Raw genomic sequence first — 22,246 nt, 5'->3', positions numbered from 1 at the left:
GTTCCAGCAGCTAAGAACTTCCAGTGATAAGAATAATTTACCTTATTTGAATTTGTCCTCTCACTAGTGATCTTTTTTTCTGCCAATGTGAGGACTTCTTCAGGACTTAAGTCTTCTCTACCTGTGAAGATACTGATACATGGTAACCATATTGCCCCTGGATCTTCATTTCAGTGATAAATATTGGTTCATATGGGCCACCCCAAGTCCTGGAACAAGGAATGTGGTCACTGGGTAAGCAAAATGCACTAGTGCAATTGGAACACCTGCAATGCCTAAAGCTTCCTGCTTTGAAGATAGGAGCAGGAAGCCAGAGTGGAAATCTTGGCTCCTGAGGGACTTTCCTGATTTTGAATCTTGTTGAGCCTTCGCTTACTGATGAGCTCACCCTGAAGACAGGCACAGGAATTCGTGGGGCTCCCCTCTTCTGAGCTTTTCAGAAATGCCGGCCAGCTGCACTGTTATGTTTGCAGGAAGGAGACAAAGGTCCAGCTGCACTACCTGTGCAGCGGGCTCTCTTCACACTTGGGTGAGGCACAGCACCATGCTACAGCAAGAGGGTGAGGCACAGCACCATGCTACAGCAAGAGGGGTTACAGCAGCTCTACCTGTAGCTTGCTAATGCAGCTTGTGCCCGGACAAGCAAATGATTGTTCAAGCGATTTTCTATTTTAAGGTGAAGGTGGTACATGCGGAAGATCTCAATGTCACTACAAAGCAGGGAGGGAGGCTGTAAGGAGGAGGAAGGCAGAAACCTTCACAACTAATGTCAATTTTCTGCATCAAATATTTTGATAATTAAACAAAGCTGATCAAGAGAGGAAAACAGCATGTCTCCAGAGCTCCGGAAGCAGAGGCCCATTAAATAGAAGAGTCAGAAAGTGCCAGAGGCGGCAGCCTCAGATTAATGGCACTCCAGTAATAGATTTTCCCAGGCACAGTCACACAGGAGACAACTACTGTGTAGCCAGAGCAGCGACGAGGCCGTTAAAGCAACAGTAACATTAAATCACCTGGTACCACGGGGTGAGGGGATGGATGGGAGCGCATTGGCTTCGGCACTGCAGAAGGTGTAAAGCTCAATCTGCTTTCAGGCAGAGGGACTGGATCCCGGTGGTCATTTACAGCAGGGAAAACAGGCAGCTCAGGTGTAGGACGCATATAAAAACAGATAAACAGTAGTTCCAGAAGGCTGGCGAGCCGAGCACAAATATCTCTTCCTGAAATGGAGAGGCAGGCATTAAACATCAGAGCTTTTGGTTTTGCTGAGACCGACCATGTCTGTTTTGGTTCGGTTGCTCTTCTTTTCTTAATCAATTATCAAGTACTGGTTTTATCTCTAGTGTTTCTCCACTGACTTTCAGGGTGTTAAAACACCACCTTGAATTTGTTTAAGTGCAGCTAAACTTCAGGAAGGGAATGGGAGGGATGGTAGCAGGGTGAGAAAGCAGCCTTGTTTTCTTATTATCAAGTCAGTTGTATCTCAGCAGTGTCTGAACTGACCCTCCTTGAAATATCCATCTTGACTAAAGCATTTCTATCCATTTTTATAATACAATAACAACAGAAAAGAGGGCTTCTTCCAAGCCAGGCTGGCATGGATTAGAGTCCACCGCAAGAGTACTTCACTCTCAGCTGGGATGTATGGAAACCAGATGAAGTGGCTGAAAATCGGAAACAACTTTTAGACGTACTTGAATCCTGATACGATCACATCACAGGGATGGGTTAAATTTATGATCTTATCTAGGATTTTTGTTTGTAATCAATCCCAGACCTACTGGCTATCACTCACTATAAGCTTATGATTTCCCAGTACTAACAAGGAAAAGTTGGGACATCAAACTATGAGGGAGTGAAGCCAAGCTATGATATTAGCAGATAGGATCAGAACTGGAATGCAGAAACAACCACCGCCCCCCAAAAAACCCACACTACAAAACAAAAGAAAAACGATAGCCTCCTGCAGCCTGTAAACTTCAGCCTTTGTCTCTCTTGGCCCATGCTTCATACATCAACTACAGTGTGTGCATAAACCCCAGTTTCCAGGCAGAAAGATTTGGGGATAAAAGCTAACAAAACAGAAATTAAAACAGAATACCCTGAGATCAAAGTACAGCTTCAGCATGGAATACAGTTGGTATCCTTAATCATGCACATGCAGTGGGACATGCAGCAAAATGCACCGATTTGCTAGTCTTCTCCTTCTGAGGTTATAGTAATCTCATCATACAGTGCTACTTATTTCACTGGATTCCCTACCACATTTACCATGGCAAAGCCTGAACCTTTTGCAGGTGGCTTGGACAGCAGATGTCTAAGCGTATCCTTCGAGCAGCTTTGACCCTGGTGGCTCTCTTTGCTTACTTGAATGCAATTAAAGAGAAGAACTGCAAACCAGGGATAGAGCCCATGGCACAAGGATATAGCCAATTCTAAACAATATTAGGCAGTTTTCACAATTCCAGGGCCAGCATATGAATAGGGAAGTTGCATATATTTGTGCACAATACTTCTTTGCAACTTCTCCCATTTTGATTCAGAGAGGCCTGTTTTGATACAATATTAGACCCAGTCTAAGTCAGGGCAGAAGAACTACTCTTCCCTGATTACCACTCCATTTTCCAGGTTGATCACTGTTGAACAAGGTACTATGAAGCACTGGGTCTCTTGCATATTTACCCACAGCAGATGAAACTTGCATTGCTTTGGAGTCTCCCTCATATTCAGCTGTGACAAAGACACACTGGAATTTGGACAACATTTCAGTCTAATTATGTCATCAAAACTTGTTTGTATATGACCATTCAGATGGTAGGAATGGCAGGGCATCAGGAGTAAATACCCAAGTACACGTGCATTATTTCAACTGTCTCCCTTCCTCAGGTTTCCAGATCTATTAAGAGCTCTTTGCACGCCTTTTCCCGAGGATCCTGGCATCAGTGGCACATTCTGGTACTCCATTTATCTGTGATGGGTTGAAGAGAAACAGACTTAAAGGCCAGATACCCCTCACGGGTTAAATGTAGAAGTTAAAGTACATGCTCTACAACAGTCGTCTTATGTAGATGCAGCAGATTTCCCTAATAGGTGACTATCCAGCTGCAAATAAGCATCTCAGATAGTTTAGAAGGCATCAGGAACATCCCTGCTCAGCATTCTGAACAGCCCTTCACACAGTGAGGAGCTTCCAAATCCACACTGAATTGCTTTCTTCTCAACTTTGCATGGATTAGCTCTGAGACTAACACTGTGACAAATCTGTTAATGTTTCAACAGGCAGGTCTTAATTTTGTACATACCCTTCAGTCATTTTCCATATGGAAATGGAAATTTTTTTTTCCACAGTCTGTTAATATTTTCAATATAGCCATAAAAAGATTGTTCAAAATGAAAAACTTTCAACAGGAGGCATTTGGATTGCTTCAAAAATTAGAATTCTTGAGCAGTACCTATGGGTTTTGTAAAAAAACATTTTATCTACTGTATAAATGGAATAGATAGGCTTAGAGCAGAAGAGGTTTAGCAGCTTGCCTAGGATCATTCCAAGTTGGAATGTAACCTATGAATCCTCAGCTCCAAACCCAATCCAAAGGGGACTTCTCATAAGTACTAGAGCATACTCAAACCTGCATTGGGTTCATGAGCTCACAGTCAAACCTGTGCAAGCAGCAGCCTACAGTGTAATTAGTTCCCCAAAGCAAACAGAACTGTAACAGGGAAACAGTTAGGGCCAGGCTCTTTTACTGTGTATAAATCAGATCTATAATTCAGGAATGACTCAGCTGAAGTTACTGGTGTTGCTTGCCTTTGGAATGAATGGATCAGAATGTGGTCCACACATTTTGCTCATTTCTGAAAATCAACATTTCTAACTGTATCGGTAGCCTGGAATGTCTCCTAATTGGCACCAAATGTGAAACAGCTCATTACCTGGGCAAGGCAAATAGCAGGAGAGAGATGTCAGAAACTGAATGTAAAGTACAAGTAGAAACATAAAGAGCAAATAAGTTCCACGCACAGATAGGAACTGAGGTGTAAAAAGCATTAAATAATAGCTGTAAAATTTTATGGGTATACATGAATTACAATGTTATTTCTTCCAAACTGATGCTCACAGTAAAGATGTGGGATGTCTTCCTCTCTCTCTGATGTAAAAATTACTCCTAAAATTAGTATGTAACAGTATTTGTGTTGTGTAAATATCTTGCAAATTTGTACTAGTGTATATTGGTGACACTGAGATTTATGCGCATGTAGAGTCTTTTGAACCTACTTGACTGGAAATGGCTTACAAACCAGCTGTAGAAATATTGTGTAGCCCATGAGCTTAGTAACTCACCAATACAGGTGTACACTTTGGGGCTGATGTCCCTTGTGCTACCTAATAAAAGATACAGGTTGGGATCTGTAAAGGAACTTGAGGAGAAAGACAGCCATAACATGCTGAAATCGCAGCATCAGACAATCAGGTTGCTTGTTAATCTTCAAAAAAAAGAAAGTGCTTGAGGATCCTGATGTTTAGTCAAGCAAACAAACTTAATAAATCCTGTTAAAGTGTTACTAAGTTTTGCTGCTCTGCTTGAGATTTGTACCCTCAAGTCTGAATGCTGACTGAGGAAAGGAAGTGCTATTAACTAATGCAGAAAATAAATCCTGCTTTATTTGCAACAAATGTAACTTCTTGACATTCCCGACAACAACAAACCATAAGTTTGAATGATGCTGTAACAACAAGGCCAGCACAGAGATGTTCACTTTCTACTGGCAGAATGCTTTGGATCAGGCTCGTTATTAAAAGCAGCAATTAAATGGTAATAACTACCTGTCGGCATCTTCCTTTCTGAATTAACCTAATCCCTAGAGGCATTTTGAAAAGCGCATCCTGAGATTAATTACACGTCCAACCACTGGTCTTTGCCTGACGATCAAACCATGGTGCTTCCTCCAGTGGATGCCCTGGATTCCACCCTTTTCTTCAAGATATCTCCTTTCCTCACACTCCTACCTTTTCTAAACTGAAGAATGGAAGCTGACACTCTTTCTGGAAAGCGAAGACACCCTCGTCTCAGAAATCGATCCCATGGAGGCAGCGAGAACTGCAGCGCAGCCACGAACCTGAAAAGCTTCCCCCTCACCCCAACCTTTGAGGCTAATTCCTTGGGACGCGGGCGGGGGTGGAGTCGGTCACAGGTGCGGCAAAGAAAGATATGATTTGGGTTTTTGTTTGCCGCCAGTAGGTAACCCCAGCCAGCGCACAATACAACAAGATCTACTTAAAACACAAGGTCAAAAGCTGACCTTTCCAAACTGGTCAGCCATGTTGCCTCGCAATGAGCATTAGTACCACATCATTATGTTCTGATAAAACTCAGTTACTCTTCAGCAAAACCCCATAAATCACAAGGCTTCACCCAATCAGGGTTCTGTCACTGTAACTAAACAGTGACTCAGAAAACACTATATTTCTATTGGCTGTGACAGGGGGATATAAATCTGCCCCTGGCCAACCCACGGCAGGCAACAGGGCATGTCAGGAAGGGTGACGGCCAATCAAGGATTCAGCACAGGAGAGATCAGAATCACCCCTTCTGCTTGATAAGGGGGAAACTCACAACACTTGTAGTAGTTGCTGAAGTGTCTCTAATTTTACAATATGGTGAAATGTTATTTCAGTTATCACTACCGAGGAAAGGTCAATTTGTGCTTTGAAAGGTTGTGTGTCACAGCGAGCGCACGCTGGGAAACAGATTTCCTCCTTGCCAGCCTCGCAGGTACTGAAATCCTGGGGATTTAGTGGGTATTTTGTTGGGAAATCTTAAAATGGGCATCGTTCTTTGTGCAGCAGCCTCTGCATGTGGTCCCGCAGGATGGTTTTAGGAGCAGCTGCACGCAGGCCCCCCCTCCATCGCCCCCCACCATGCTTCATGTGGCATCAGCATCACAGGCAGAAACTGGGGTGTGCAAGCTGGCAGGGTCCTGAGCCTGGCTGCAGTAGAGACTTTATCAGCTCCGTTTGGGGCACATGTGGACCCTGCCCAGGGGTGGACACAGATGAGCGGTGGCTATGGCACGAGGCTGGCAGTAAGGCCGTCTGAGGTCAAATTCCCATGAAGGAAAGAGGTACTAAGGGTTGGATAAAGCTTTTCAAGCATAAGGCGTCACCTGGATTGTATTTTTCTCCAGTTTCAGCAGTGTGGGAGAAACTCATTTCTTGAGATAATTCCTATTCCACTGTCAAAATCACAACATAACCTGAGCTTGGAAATCCCCTCTGCTGAAAGATAAAGGCTTCGCCGTGTGCTCCACGGAGCAATCCTTTATAATGCACAAACGTGCGCTCTTACTCTCATCTAACACCTTTGCAATTGCCTCAGATTTATACCATGCCAGTGACTTGCTGTGCACACTGAAAACCACCGCTGTGCCTCCAAGGGTCACACTCATGTTTGCTCACCCATCAGTCAGATTTGAACCTGCCAGAATATCAACTCTTCTCAGCACGCTGGTTCTCACCCCCTGCCCCTAGTGAGCTCTACCCAGACAGAAGGGCATTGCTGGGCCCCAGCTGTCCCCCAGCCTCTCCCATTCCCCATACCCTGTAAGGAATTTGAACTGCCACACAAAATCATAGGCTTTCTCTTCCCCTTTCATGCCTTTTTGAGCCTCTGTTTCCGTATCAGTGGAAAGGACCTGCCTTTCCCCCCCAGTGCACAGGAGCAGCTATCTGCAGCTCCCACCTGAACAATTTCATCAAGTCGCCTTCTTTTCAGTAAGGGAACTACTAGAACTCCAGCTACTTAGCTTATCCCTCCTCCTCCCCAGCTTGTCACCCATAAACCAACATTGCTAAGACAGCATTCGATCTCCTGAGCTCTTGTAGACACACAAACTGAGGCACAAAGAAAGGAGAATGATCCTTTTCCCCAAGAAAATTGAAAAAAAAGAGAGCAGAGTGGGCTCTGGAGATCTCAGTTCACAATATCCAGTTTGTTGCTCTCGGGCAAAAGGCTGTCTTGGGGTTTCTCTCCTGAAAGCTCTCATGGAGAGGCCAATGCCTGAGAGGGAGTCTCCGAGATGAATAAGCTGCACCCACTGAGAATCACTGTTTACAAAGGGAGGCAAATGCTCTAACTAGGCACTTTGCTTTTGGAGATGGGCAGCTCTGCTTCAAGGGGAAAACTACTGTGTGAATTGGCCCTAAAATTTAATTTGCTCTTTAAAAAAAATCCCTGTGTTGGCATTTTAAGCAGGACCTTAGTGATTTACAACGTGGAGTGACATTTCAAAAAAAGATAATGTGGGTAATGAATTATTTGCTGATCCAAACGAACAATTGGACATACCTACTTTTCGTGGATTTAATCTTTGCCGAGGCGTTAGCTAGCAAGCATGAAATATCACTTTTCGGAGGCATTCTGTTGCATTTATGCAGTGTACAATTACATTAGGCAGCTTTATGACACATTGACTCGGTCGAGTGTGATGCAATGTAATACAACCAAAGTAATACGAGCTTTTAAATGCAACATGATGGCAAAAATCCATCTCAGATCTGATCTTTGTTTCATTTCAGATGCCAACTGTCATAATTCACAGAGAGCCAAATCCTTCTGGTTTTGCTCACGTGAGCAGCTCTATCAAAGCCAGTGGGATGTACCCATATCAGCAAGGAAGCAGCGTTCGATCAAACAGAGGTGAAAGCATGCGAGTAAATTAGTTGCATTAGCTAGTACGCATCCTTTAAACTGCAACCCAAAGAGCTATAGATCAGCTGCAATTCACACAGGGTTAAAAATTGGCACATTCAAAACCAGCACAAAAGGGTACAGTATTTCTGAATTCTATTTTGCTAGCCAGGAGTTTGCTCCCCTCACTATCTTTTGCCTGCAGAGAGGAGGCAGTTGTGACTCCACTGGCTTTTGCAAGGAACTCAGTTGGCATTCCCTGATCTATTGCTGCTGAAGAAGCTCATAAGAGAAGATTTTACCCAAATCTTGATAACAAGCAACACAAGATAACACTTTTCAGTGATTTCCTATAAGCAATGCCCTGTTACTTGAATGGAAATGGTCAAAGCAAACACAGATACAGGGATAGGATATGAGCTTGTTTCTTTATCCTCTCTCTCTGCAGTTGCGTCTCCTCTTGTGAGGTATTTCAGCTCTGCACTTCTGCATGACCGGACCACGCTGTCAGGATCGGACAGTAGACAGAAATGTGTCCATTTCAATTTTGATTCTGATCCTGGGATATTTCTAACTCTCTCCATATCCTTGATAGATAATGGTTTAATAAGCGATCTGTTTTTTATTTAAAGGGTCGGTAGTAAAACCCAGATCACATTTCTCACTTGGTGGGTTAAAAAACCGCTTACGCTCATTTCTGCAATGTAAAACGACACTATATCAAATCAAACATTTCCAGATGTGGCCAGCTTGTGTATGTAAGTGCAAGAGGAGCGCATTTATAGACAAGGTTTCCCAGGTTTTTTTTAACAGGATTGGAACCCCACCTACTGGCAAAGATTGTTATAGTAACGTCAAGACAAGAACCCATACAGGGTTCATTTCTTGACTAGAAACTACATGGCTGCAGTGAGGTTCCTAAGCATGTAGTCTGATACAAGCCGAGTGTCACTGAAGTCAATACGGGCACCTCAGTGCTTGGCACTTACAAAATCATAGTCTTCGGAGTGTCCTAAATGTCAATTGCACTGACAGACACAAGGAAAAGCACAAATATCACTTAAAAGCTGACTTGTGCTTCCAACACATATTGTACTTTAGAAAATTTCAGCTTTAGTAAAAGTAATCTTGGCCCTAATTGTGATAACCTAGGTCAAATCAGCCTTACACAGCCCTTGTTTAGTTAATGATCCCAAAAGTCTGAAGTATCATATTCTAGTAAGGCACAACGATGAAATAAGTGATACCCCTCTATCTTATGCCACTTATGGCAGATGAAAAATTAAGACAGTTAGAAATTAGACAGGATGGAAAAAATATCATTCTAAACGCCCACACCTGAATTAGACAACCTTGAAAGGAAGAGTTCTTACATTTCACTTAGAATTCACTAAAAAACACCCCATCGCTTCCTGTGTCACAGGTTTCTCATGAAAACAAAAATGAAGACACCCATCTCAGAGACGATTTATGCAATCTTAGGACTTGTTAAAATAGTCCAATTAGCAATATAAAAAGTTGAATTCAAACATGTTTCAAAGCCAGGTAAGTTTAAAAAAAGAAGACATTTACAAGAAAGCAATTATCTAGCACTGGAAATCAATGTTTTAACATTCCCCAGTGAGATACTTCCCACTTGCAGCCAGAACAACAGAGACCATTCCAAAGACAGAAAGCCTACACCTCGTATTGCTCCATCACTGCCATTTTATTAGCATCAACCCAGAATGTCCCAGGTTTGATTTAACCACAGAACAAAGTGTTGCAACATGTTCTCTCAGGAAATCACAAGCAAGGACTGAGGAGAGAGCAAGAAGAGGATGCTACAGAAAAACTTGCAGCCCATTTCCAAAGGGACTCATAGCTTCAGGAAAACCACACTGACTCTCCAGCAGCCACTCTGCATAATCAGACTATTTCACACTTTTTTTTGAGTGCAACACAGCAGAAAGATTTTAAGAGCTACGGGCATCCTTGGAGATGTGCACAGATCTGTGCAGAGACCAATACAATTTGCAACAACAGAGTGACAATCCCCTGAAGAAAAGTCCTAGGGACAGAAGCAACTGGAATTTGGGGCATGCCCGATGGGAATCTATTGAGAAGTGTAGGCTCATGGGGAGGAACTGTGCTGGTCCAATATGGGAATCCATTGTTAGGGGGAAAAATCCCCTCTGCTTCTGAAAAATACAACCTCCTCTGCCACTTATATCCTTGGTATGGGCTTAAGTCTCAAAAAAAAGAGTTCTCGTAATGTTTGCCCTTAAACGCCCATTGCAAAACACAAGAAGGCATCCAGTTCTGAAACAAGCTATGAAGTGGGACCAGCTCCCTGACAGTTCATTCTTTTACTCTTACCCCTTATGTAGCAGAGAATCCAGGTCAAAGACTACCACTGTAATGACACAGAAGGAAAAAGTCCAGAAGCTGCCTAACGAAGAAGAGAGTGGGCTATTTGTGGTATCTGGCATATGCTATGCACCAGGCATGTCCAAATATGAAGAAAAAAAAAGTCTCTATCCCAGGCCAAAGTATTGAGAAGAAAAAGAGTTTTCCAGGATGCGAGTCAGAGAGTCCCAGAAGGATTTTCCTTGATGAACTAATGATAACAGAAGGGTAAGTTAAAGCATCGAGCTAGCTGTTTAGATAAGGCTGAGGTAGACACATACGTTTCCCGTCTATGAGAAAGGAAACAAGACACGCAAACTCAGAGTGAAGCATGTTAGCTTCCAAGAGTTTCTTCTGCATACGGAGCAAATAACTTTTTTAAAAGTTGCATTTCCAGCACACATGGGCACTGGCATGAAATGGCAAAGAGAGGATTGGTTATACCCAGCCAGAAAGAAGACTCGGCAGATACTACCTGCCAGAGGGACACTGTACGTACGGAGTGCCAGCCCCCCCCCGGCCCCTGCCCCCTATCCTTGCCACCTTCTGGGAGTCCAAGCAGCTGTGCTGAGCTTATGTGGAGGGCATTTTTTTTTTAATAAAAAAAAAGTTTGCATCAGCATTGGGTTTGCTTGTTCTGCTATCTTCTGTGATCAAAGAATTGAAACAGCTGCAAGTCCCAGCTCCCTGGCAATAAAACCTGCAGTTGATCGGCTTTGTCCTAACCCCACAGCTACAGGGAAAGTGCAACCACAGATTTAAAGAGGAAAAAAAAAGAAAGCGAACACCCAAGCTGTATTTAGCCACACTCTGCATCCTCCTAACCTGCAATCTCTTAAGTGCCACTTACTCAATTAATCCAAGCTCTTCTACTTTAAAAGCAAAGCTGTAACATATTTAAACAGCTTAGAAACTCTACCCAACAGCCATGCTTGCTATCTTATTCATCAGCTGCAGGAGTGACTGTGCATTAACTAAGAAAGCACGCGATTTGATTAACACTTCCGCTGCCACTTTTCTGCTGCTGTTAATTTCTGCTGAAATTCTACTAAGGCTGAAATTTCTCAGCTTTTTTTAGTAGGGTGGATCTCATCTCAGTAGGGACTGTCTTTTGGACCAGCTCCTAGAACATCCTTGCAGCAGCTATAGTAACTATTTTTATAGGCAAGTTTTATTAGGAAAGTATTTTAAATGGCCTTTGAATGCAATTTAGCAGCTGGAAATAAGGCAGCATGCCAGCATCATGTGATCAGACAATCTGTGGAGCACCAACAAGTGCTACCAGAGATCATCAGTACTCTATAGACTATGTGTGAAAACCCACGACAGAATACGCTGGGGACATTCAATGAGCCAGAAGGTGCCCTTAAACTGCAGATGCCTTAAAGGCTGAGCCGTGCTATTCCTGGATCCCTTACTAGAAAAGGCCTTACTTTCAGAGACCTAAAGGACGTGTTTAGAGCTAAAATAGGTATGGAAATGGTGGGGGTTTTATTATGCAGTGGATGTCACCTTATCATAAATAAGTATAAGGACATAAGTAGTACAACTTGCATTTCGTTGGTGACCAGTGACTGTGTAAAAGAAGTATGAGTTAGATGCTTAAGGGGTTGGTCCTGGATGAATGATCTAGGGTATAAAATTAGGTAGCCCAAACAAACAGGGCCAAAGATATTAATCTCCCATCACATATCCAAATGAAGCAGGAAATGATCTGCTTGCTTCTCCATTTTGACTGGGGCTGAGTTTGATTCTGGACAAAGGCCTTTTTATCCTCCACTTCCATTCAAGTGTTCCTCTGAGCACGCACAGGACTCTGTGTTGTCAGACCTAATGAGACCTCTCTTTCTAAATGTTTTTCATGCTTTCTGTACAGCAAACACCTCCCCCAAGAACTAACACAGCACTGCAGTAACGCTTAACGTAAGTAATGAAAGCTTGATGGACAGACTGGGAACCTGTCCCGGAAAGGCAGGAGATGAGAGTGCTCGCTGGTATACCAGGCAGACAGGCTTTGGCCCTGTGACATGGGAGAAGCAATTCTCTGTTGACTCTGTATGGAAGATGGGCTCCATTATCTGAGAAGCTGAAGCAGGTGCCTCCACCAGATAGTTAGAAAACCCCTGAAAGATAGTTACCCATAGCAAAGAGCTGTCACAAGCTCCTCACACCACAGTGTTTACTGTTTTTTAACAGATGCATATATCTCCTGTTCCAACCAAAGCACAGCATGCAACATTTAGCAACACAGATCTGGATTTTGAAAAGTGCTGAGCACACACTAGGTCTTGTTGCTGCAGCCAGACTCTTCTGTGCGGCTACAGCGAGTAACCAGATTGGCAACGCTATGATCCATCAGATGACTAAGAAAGTAAAAACAAAGCTTGAAATAGCTGAAGACCCAATTCTAATCTCAAGCCATACTGGCACAGTCGCATGTGAAGTTACTGTGGTTTAAACTCATGCAAATGAGAGTGGAAACTGGCCTCCAGTACAAGTGCATGCTGAAGCAAAAGACAGCTTTCCTTTTAGACATGACTCCAATTGTACAGTCTGAGATTCAATTAAGTTTTGCTTTCCTGACATCTTCCAAATAAAGGCTCAGTCTTTGTGCTAGGCATTTTTAAAAATAAAATAAAACAAAATCATACGTTTGGCAGGACCTGGGCATTCCTGCTACTAAATTGTTCTGTACTTTATGCAAAATTTCAATGTATTAAAGAGAAGGGGAGTAGCCTCTTTGACCATTGTCCAACTGTTTAGAACTGTTAAATGCGAGTTTTTGCCCATGTTTACATGTGGAATGGAACACAGCCATTCAACCACAAAATGTTCCCAAAGCAAACATCCAAAACCCGGTTGCTGGCAAAGTACGCTGACAGAATCGCCTGAAACCAGTCATTCACAGAATGCCAAAACAACAGATTACCATTGGTAAAAAGTACGCAAGGTTATTTTCTTACCTCCTGGGAAGAGGCCATTGCAAGTGACAGGAAACAGTGACTGGCAAAACAGAATGTAGGCTCAGGTTTTTTTCATTTGGAGGAAGAAGGAAGATTGGTGTTATGTCAGATGCACAGAATAGCATTCCATTAACACAATAAAGCTAGCACATGTAGCCAATATCACACATGAACCACCTGAATTAGAGTATACATATTCTGCTAAGTCAAGACTAGCTAAGCAATACAGAAATAAAGCAAGAGAGGTACAGGCAAACAAAGGCAAAGTAACTCAAGCAGGACACAGCAGCTCCAGACATTTGTCAGAGGGCAAGGTGAGATCAGGAGGTGACCTGTGTTCCTTCAAACCGAGGCCTACATTTTTGTGACAGTCCATATTTTTCTAATCCTGGATCGTGTCACTGTAGCTCTACGCTTATCCAGATAAATGAAAATACATACTTGAAGTTGGCACGCAATAGAAAGAACATAACAACATGCTGATGTCACCCTTCGGGATGTTGCGAGAAGGGAGAAATCTATGAAATAGGGCAAGAAATTACATCCCTGAAAAAAAAAATATAAGTAATAGCTCAGGACACAGCTGGGAAAGATCCCTCCTAAGGAGCATAAGTTTTAGAGTGACTTCTAGAGAGTCCACTCCATTTCACATAGTGCCAAGAGATCCACCCCTCTTGCATTTTCAAAACTTTTTCCAGAAGTGACTGTTCCTTGTTCTTCTGTCCTTTGGCAAACAGACATGCCCATTCACATCCCCTTCTCTGTCATGTCCTATGAAAGCCAAGCCAGTGTCCATAGATTGGATCTGTTTTTCAGCATTTGCCTGCGATGTTATTTGTATTTATCAAAACCCTGCGTCCCAGAGGAGCCAGGTTCCCTGGTACACCTCCCAGTAGCAGCCACGTGTTGGCTCTGGCAGGGGAACTTGGGCACAGGGGTGAGAGGCTGGGCATTAGGCATTGCCCACCCCCAGTCAGTATGGGAGAAGCAGGCTTAAATCCCAGGGAAGGCCTTAGCAAGGGAACACACTTCGAAGGGAAGCTGTACCAGGAGCTCTTTCCTAGCTCTACTCTATCACAGCAGAGCATGCTCATGTTCAAAGCAGAGTCCCTGCAATGATAGGTTTCCTCGAACCCTATTAGCCAACCATTAGATGTTTCTGAGGGCTCGGCAGCAGTCCACCTGCACTTTCCAAGGAGAAGGAGCCTGGAACTCAGGTCCTCTCACCAACCCTTGGAGTGGGTCTCATAATTGTAATGCCCTTTTAAAGAGTGCTTGTATTTAGATCCGCACAACCTATGTGAAATGGCAGCCCTCTCCTGTTTCACAAAAGGTCACGACCACTTTCTGCCACTGTCAACTTTACACTGTCCTCATGCTATGCACCTCTCAGCTTTCCAGCTAGCAGCAGAAGCCATCCGTGTTGCCCGCCTTGCCACATTTAATCTCTTGCCCTGCTTCTTTCACATCTCTGAGAATTATGCAATTGCTAACTAACCAACAAATAACAATTTTTCACCATAACGTTTTCTTTTCTTCCGCATGTTAACACCTCCCCACCAGCTGAGTGATCCCTGTACACACCAAATTCTTGTTATTATTCTGCCTGTGCATTGACACCTTGTTGTATGAGCCGTGTTGATCGATTGCAGGTGCCCCTCACTATGAAACTAGCCAACAACCCACTCACAAATTTGCTCCACTTGTTAATATTAAAATCATATGGCCAATGCCTTCCTAAATTGGTTCAGGCTTGAGGTACTGCTGCTTCACAGTAGGAAGAGTGTTGCAACAGGCTTTCTGCAGGCCCTGCTATTTATGGTAAACACTCCACTTTGTTGAAATAACATAAAATTTTGAGATAAACCTATTCTAGCAAAGGAAACATTAAAGTGCCACCGTCTCTGCTTTACAGCATTAAAATAAGTTGCATTGCAGCTGCCTCGCGTGGTACATAGTTAAACGCAGAGGGCTGTTGAAGACCTGAGGACCACATGTTCTCTGCTTGATGAAAATGGTAAGGAAAAGATTTGAAGTGCTTCTATCGGTTTGATGATCTTTGCTTTGTGAGTACACAGCAGAGTTAGAATACAATGAGATTTCTTCTTTTGTAGCTTTACCTGGTTACAAAGTTGTCTAGACAGTGTCAGGCAGGGTTCTGCCTCTGATGTTCGTGTCAATGTGAACTCTGCTGATCTGAGACTGCAAAGAGACTGCAAAGAGTAGTGGAAATTTTGCAAGGTAAAGACCAGCCTTGGTTTTCAAGATTCACTGCTTACCGAACTTGGAAGGATACATGAGAAGAGTTGCTGGTGCTCTTCATTTATTAAGCAAAAGAGAGAGGGAAACACTCAGTCACAAAACTTAGGGCTGATTTTTTTATACGGATTGGCTGAAGAAAGAGCGAAGCTGGTTTTCGCCTTCCCGCACAATTGATTTCATTCTGTGGCATCTGTTTGCGGGTCCTAACACGATCTCTTGGGAGTTCAGCCATGATCAAAATAAAATCAAAGCGCCTTAAAAGCCTTCAAACATAACACGTTATCCCAAATACTTATGATGTGCATGTACTCCTTTCATACTTTGTTGTCTGAAAAATATTTTAACAGGTGGATTGGCAATGATGTTTAACAGTGATTTGAACCCATAACTTTATTGGTATTTCCAGAAATAAGCACCAAGCTGTGTTTCATTTGCCTGCAGTGACACGGAGAACTGGAGTTGTTATAGAAACTAACACACTTGCCAGAGAACCAGGCAGGAAACATGGTTACTGTATGGTGCCGGAGCATTCAGCCAGACCTGAGGAATTTGCCTATTTTCTGCCAACTCCTCTCATGGAACAGAAAAACAAAGTAGCATGAAACATGTCCCTAGGTGCTGGCACAGTCCTAGCAAGAATCCCTTGCCAGCCAAGGCTGTTTCCTTCCTTTAAAAAGGTGACCACCCTATTTTCTATCATTTAAAAACATAGCTTTATTACATAGACTGATTAGCAGATTCTTAGCTATTCCAGTTGTACTCGGATGACACAGTGACACAGGTATTAAAGAGACCATACAGAACGAGAGCATTTTTTTCCTGACACTTGTAATGCACTGCCGAGCAAAGTAGAGCAGCTATCATAAATGATCCCATCTTGCTCTGACATTAAGCTTTTGAGTTAAACTGCTTAGTGTAAGAAAGTCTGAGGTTGGACTGCAAATAGAAATGGTGGAAATACCATTGTTCTAAGACACTAACAATTCAATGAGCAAAGGTCTAGGCAAATAGTCTACGGAATAGTGTTCAGCTGGCCTGAGAACACCACTTATGATCTGCCATGGCTACTGTAAATCCAATTGGAGTAATTTTATGGTTGTGAATGTAAGACATCAGGAATCTACGAGATTTTCCTGGAAATCCCTTTTACACGTCAAAAATAAGAAAAACTAGGAAGAGTGTGTGATTCTGCAACTAATAGCTACTTTAAAAAGAGAAGTTTACATGTCACCATTATATGTTTATTAAAAAATTTCCAAGGAATGTGCTTCAAAGAATGAGTGATATTGCATGCTCCAGGATACCCTGTTAATCCTTCGCAGAAAAAACTGTGGCTTCCCTCCACAGATAACTTACTGCAAAGCTTTGACTGAAATTCCTTCTATCTACTTTTAAGATATTCAAGTTACAAGCATATGTATTTAAATGTTCTGAATTTACTCTTTGCAGGAACCAGAGTTAGGTATCTCATTTAGGACAAATTCAGACCTGGATTCAGATAGTTATTTGAACTCTAGATGCCAGACAGAAAAGCAAAGGGAGAATTTGAGGAGGCATGCAGACACAGAATCATTATCAGAACAAATCAGTTGAATGCTGAGAGCTGCTAACAACGTCGTAAAACAAATGTATGCATCTTCCAGGGGGATTTTCCCCGAATAATTGCATGCTCTTGCCTAGTATTGCTTGAGAAGGCCACCCCAGAAGTTGATGGTTTACGGTAGTTGAAGTGGGATTAGCCTTCATGAAAGACTCAGGAATACTTTTTCTCAGTGAAAGTTTACAATAATATTTTAAAGACTCTCAACCAACACCCATACTTAAGCTTTGAAAACAGATAATGCATTTTTAATGGGATTGCACATCTGACAAGGAATTTGACTAATTCCTCTGATAGCAGACAGCTTCCTCCCCATAATTCATCTCAAAAGGATCAAAAATCAAAACACTCCCTACCATCTTTGGAATGGCCCCCTCCGCCCCCAGCCGCCTGGAAAGGATCAGATCAATTCCAGCAATTCAATGGCAAGAAAATAGAGCGTCAGATACCTGACCTCCCCACAGTCTGTTCTACCAAAATAAGGGCTTGAGTCAAGAAGGGAAACAGGCAAAAGCCTTCAGGACAAGGGCCCATTGGGCTGCTGACACTGAGTCCATTGTTTCACAGACACATTTGGCAACCAGTGTTTTAGCTATCTGAGTGTTAAGCATAGCTACCAAAATCTTCAAAGTTGTTTGAGTCAGATAATGTCTTTGCTCTGGTGAACTAACAGTTGTGAAGCATGGGGACATGTCCGTATTTGAGGTGTTTTAAGAGGAAAAGCAAGAGAGTTTTCACTAGCTTTTTTATTATTTGCCCTAATGAGGATTTCCTACTCATAACCGTATGTTTTGCCATACACTAAAGCCCTTCTCCAAAGGAGGAGACAAGTCAGTACTCTCCATAATCACATGGCTGTGCCTTTAATGCCACTTGCAGCATAATCCTTTGTAGATGATCCACAGCACAAAACCTAGCAAGGTCTGTCAAGGCATTTTTAGCATTTGTTCTGTTAAAAAACAAGAAAAAAACCCTGAGGTATTAGGGTGCACTAATCTTTAGAAAGGTTAATTTATTCATAGAGATTTTGACAGAGATGTATGGCTAGGCTAGAGTCCCAGGCACTTCTTCCCATGGGGAACTGCTAGTGCAGAGACGGCTTTCCTGACATAAGAAGAGAGGCTTCAGAAACAGACTCAAACTGCATTAACTTGGGGGCTCCCATGCATTTAGAGCGCTTCTACTTTGTGACCAGCAATTGAAGCTTCCCCCACTCCAACCAAACTTCAGCTGCCTGTTGATGAAGCAGGGAGGAGCCCTGTCATCCTAGAAGCCATGGTCCCATATGAACTGCAGACAGCAAAAGCATTGCTATCTCTTACAAAAATAATAGGTAATGAATCTCTTTCCTCTTTTACAGCAGGCACTTCCCCTGTAAGCAAATCGAGAGCATGGTGCAAAACCATTTCAGAGTGGTGTAAGCTGATGTTAGCATGGGATGGACAGCACATAATGCTGTCTTGATGAAAGAGAGATCGGTTCTTTCAGCTGTGTCTATTCAGGCAGACCATGCTTCTGTTTGAGTCTTCAGAATAATGTTTTGGATTTCTAGACAACATCTTGGATACTTGTTCTCAGACCAAAGTTTAGTGATACTAAATGAAATTTATTTTTCTGGATATTTTGGAACCTCTTTTTTCGAAATGCCAGAAGATAAATCCATGGATGCTCTAACAGGAGACATCATGCTAAAATAAATTGTATCCTTGAAATAAAACAAATTAGAAAGGAAGGGGGGCATAATTTTAAGATATTTGATCATGTCCTGTTTTTTCCACTGGGAACAGAGTCTGCTCCATAACTGCGCAAAGATCGCTTACAGATTAGAGAGAGAGAGAGAGAGAGATTTTTTTTTTTTTTACCTTTTTAAACTTAGGCAGAGAGGATGTGGCAGAAACCAGCCAAATCTCATCTCTGCAGAGGCCTCTGGGACCTGTCAGGACACTATAGGAAGCCAGCCTGATAACTGATTTGGTTGCTTCTTTTTAATTTGCTTGGGGTCTGCGCAATTAAAACTAAAGTTTCCACCCGCTGTAGAAGGATAGAGCTAATTTGTGACTGCCCTCCAATTTCTGCAGCAATTCTTCAATGTCAGGAATACCTGCGCTGTTTCTTTCAAGCTCTTGACCCACAAAGCAACTTAATCCTGCTGGTAGTTAGGTAAACCACACCCCAGGCTGTACTAGTAAGAATGCGGCCAGGAGGTCCAGGAAAACTATCCTTTCCCTCTATTCCTATTGTGTGTGGAGCACTGTGTCCAGTTTGGGGCTCACCAGTTTAGGAAACACATTGACAGACTGGAGCAAAGCCAGCCCCAAGCCACCAAAATGATAGGGGCTGGAGCACCTGACATACAGGGAGAACCTGAGAGAGGTGAGTCTGTTCAGCATAAAGAGAAAGCAAAGGGGAGACCTCACTGCTGATTACAATTACCTGATCAGAGGATACAGAGAAGATGGGGCCAGGCTTTTCTTGGAGGTGCATGGCAATAGGATGGGGGCAACAGACACAAGTTGGAAGATGGAAAATTCCAAATATATATAAGGAAAACTTTCTTTACCATGAGGATAGTCAAATACTACACTAGGTTGCCCAGAGAGGTTCTGGACTGTCTGTTCTTAGAGGTGTTCAAGACTCAACTCGATAAGGCCCCAAGCAACCTGACCTAATTAGACCTGCTTTGAACAGCAGGTTGGAACAGACTACCTCCAGAGATCCATTCCAACCGGTGTTCTGTAATTCTATGATTTCTTTCAGTGGATGTCCAGTTAACAGTCTCCAACGTGCCGGACACATGCTACAAGAAATGACTCCCCACGTAGCATTGCGAGTCAAGCACAGCTGGGAGTTCTGCATATTTTTCTTGAACTGCAGAGAAGCAACCGTTTGTTCCTTCCATAAAGAAAGAGAGGGTTTTGCCTGAGCTGTCTGTGCACAGCACTTGGCTGGACAAGGATCTCAAACTACCAGAGCACAAACCACACCTGAATGAAGAGCTCGTCTACTCTTAGGGAATCCATCTCCCTCCTCTTAGTCATAGGCATGCAGACTAGTTTTTCCATCAGTATCTCATTTCCACTCATAACATTTCATAACATCTTCCCCAGTGCTAAAATTAGAAATGGCTCATCGGCAGCTCGCCTTGTTTGGTCTCCTTGTTTTCACCTGCATCTCTAGCACTGCAAAGGACAAGGGACCAGCTTAGCTAGCATGAGCCAAAAGCAATAAGGCTCTGCTGACCATAGCTAGTTAACTGCTAGTTTAGATTATTAACCTCTTGCACTTAATGAGAGTCCTGAGGCTGCTTAAGCCACAAGACTGAATTTCTCCTAACCACAAACATGGAATCCTCATTAATATGAATCTGAGACACTTTCCCAGCAAGAAATAATTTGTAGAATGTAGAATCTACCCAGAAGCAAACGACGCTGGATTTAGAAGTATGTTTGAAACTTCTGCAGTTCAGTTTAATTTGTCCCCAAGGAGAGGGAGGAAGGTCTGGATCAAGAAATGGATTTTTATTTTTAATTGCCAGGTGTCACCAGACCTTAACAAGAAAGTTTTCTGATGTTTTCCCCAACACCCCCAAATACTTGTAATTATTTTCTGGGGAATTTTACTTGAAAAATGATCTATTTCTAACTGAATTTAAGCCTGTGTTATGCAAACAGTAAACCAGCTTGTTTGAAAGTAATCTGTACCCAAGGGCTAGCAGAGGAATAAAAATAAATAAAGTATGAGAGGTTTTACAAAACCACAGACACCACCAGGTTTTCCAGGTCTGGAGGAAGAAAATCTCATTCTGCAGACTCCCTTTTATATTTTTGTAAGTTAAATTTTTTAAGATGCATTACAATTGATATATGGATCAAGTTTCCCAACAATCAGCACCTGCTGCCTCCGAAGTGGAATGTGGCAGTGTCTAGCAGCATATAGCAAACTAGTTGAGAACAGGAAGCAAAATTTATTGCATTAATTTGAAACTACAGAAGGTAAGGGTTTAGCAACACATGACTACTCATTTCCAGCTCAATTGTTGATCTTACTACGCAGCGCAAAGCCAGCGTTGCAGGATTTCCTTAATGGCCGCAAGTGATCAAGGCCTCTATAATTACACTGGATCCCCAAAATAACACAGCTTGTAATGCAGCTCTGGGTATGCTCTCTCATCTCGGGATCATCAACCCCATTCACCTGGTACCTGAGCTTCAGCAGTGGTTCCCCAGGCAAACCCCAGCCAGACCCCTTGTGAGCGAGCCTGCGAAACAGCGTAGGGTGTGAGCAGGGATTGACAGGTGGCACATCTCCTCTGCGCGGTGCTTTAATCTCAGCAGGGTGTTCTAACATGCAATGGCTTTGAAGTAACAACTGAGCCTTTCTCCCAGGTGGGATTATGCTGTAACAGAAAGAGGGAGTTGCTTTCCCAATTGTTCTGTCCATTGTCTGAAATATGAATCCCCTGCTTCTAACCGCAAAGTGCAGCGGTGCTAGGTGAAACCTGAAGACTACAGGAAGGTGGAGGCATTTCTCTGAATTAAGACTGGATCTTAACCTTGTACTGCCAAGATAACACCCTGTGGGAAACCGTGGTTCAGAAACTCACATCCTCCGATAGAAACAACCCACCACAACTGCTTTAGAATCAACATCCTGGAAAGCATCAGTGTGTAATGCATTATCCCCTGGTGTCTGAGCTACTGTGCTGGCAAAAGCATTTCATAATGACAATCACATACCACCACCCCCACACACACACTGGTTTGCATTACAGAAAACATGGTACAACAGAAAGCCAATTTCTTTGTGCTGCAATTGGGTTTGGACTTATTCCAAGCAGTCGCTATCTAACAATCTCCTTCCAGGAGTTCCCACTCACTTCTCCTGTATCAATCTACTTTTATGTTGGTATCTTGTTTTAATCTTTTCTTTCACATGGATGCAAGTGCAATACCAAGAGCAGATGTGACTCATTTATGCGTAGAGCAAGTCTCAGTCATAATACATTTAAAGAGCTTTCTCAGGTATGTTTGTTTGGCTTCTGTAACATGTGCACAGTGTTTTTCATTAGATTTATTTCTGGCAGGTTTGGTTAAAATTTGAAGGATCGGTGGGCAATTTTTCGTCTCTGTAATTTAGCACCCTTTTTTGCAGTTTTAGTAGCAAAGGGATATTTGTGAGATCTTCAACATTCATGTGAAAATATATTTCTTCTGTAAGAAATGGCTTTTTGACCAAAACAGGTACTTTAATTTTGATCTGCAAAATAATTATTTCATTATTGCTTGGCTTGGGGTTATGTTGGAATTCCCCAAAATATAGGAACACAAAATTTCTGCCAGCTCTAC

At 42.7% G+C, this 22,246-nt stretch overlaps 1 long non-coding RNA gene across 1 annotated transcript in view; it reads right to left on the bottom strand.

The window, feature by feature from the left end:
- Positions 1-34: 34 nt before the first annotated feature.
- LOC138685219 (uncharacterized) overlaps positions 35-22,246 on the bottom strand; it is a 112,733-nt gene continuing 90,521 nt past the window's right edge. Inside the window, exons 2-3 of the long non-coding RNA XR_011324513.1 lie at positions 1,014-1,220; positions 35-121 (exon numbers count right to left, since the gene is read on the bottom strand). This is a non-coding gene — a long non-coding RNA (uncharacterized lncRNA). The remainder of the gene's footprint in view (positions 122-1,013; positions 1,221-22,246) is intronic.

Source organism: Haliaeetus albicilla, chromosome 4 (assembly GCF_947461875.1).
Source record: "Haliaeetus albicilla chromosome 4, bHalAlb1.1, whole genome shotgun sequence".
Taxonomy (NCBI): Eukaryota; Metazoa; Chordata; class Aves; order Accipitriformes; family Accipitridae; genus Haliaeetus; species Haliaeetus albicilla.
Note: the sequence above shows the minus strand (reverse complement) of the source record. Positions and strands in the feature narration are given on the sequence as shown.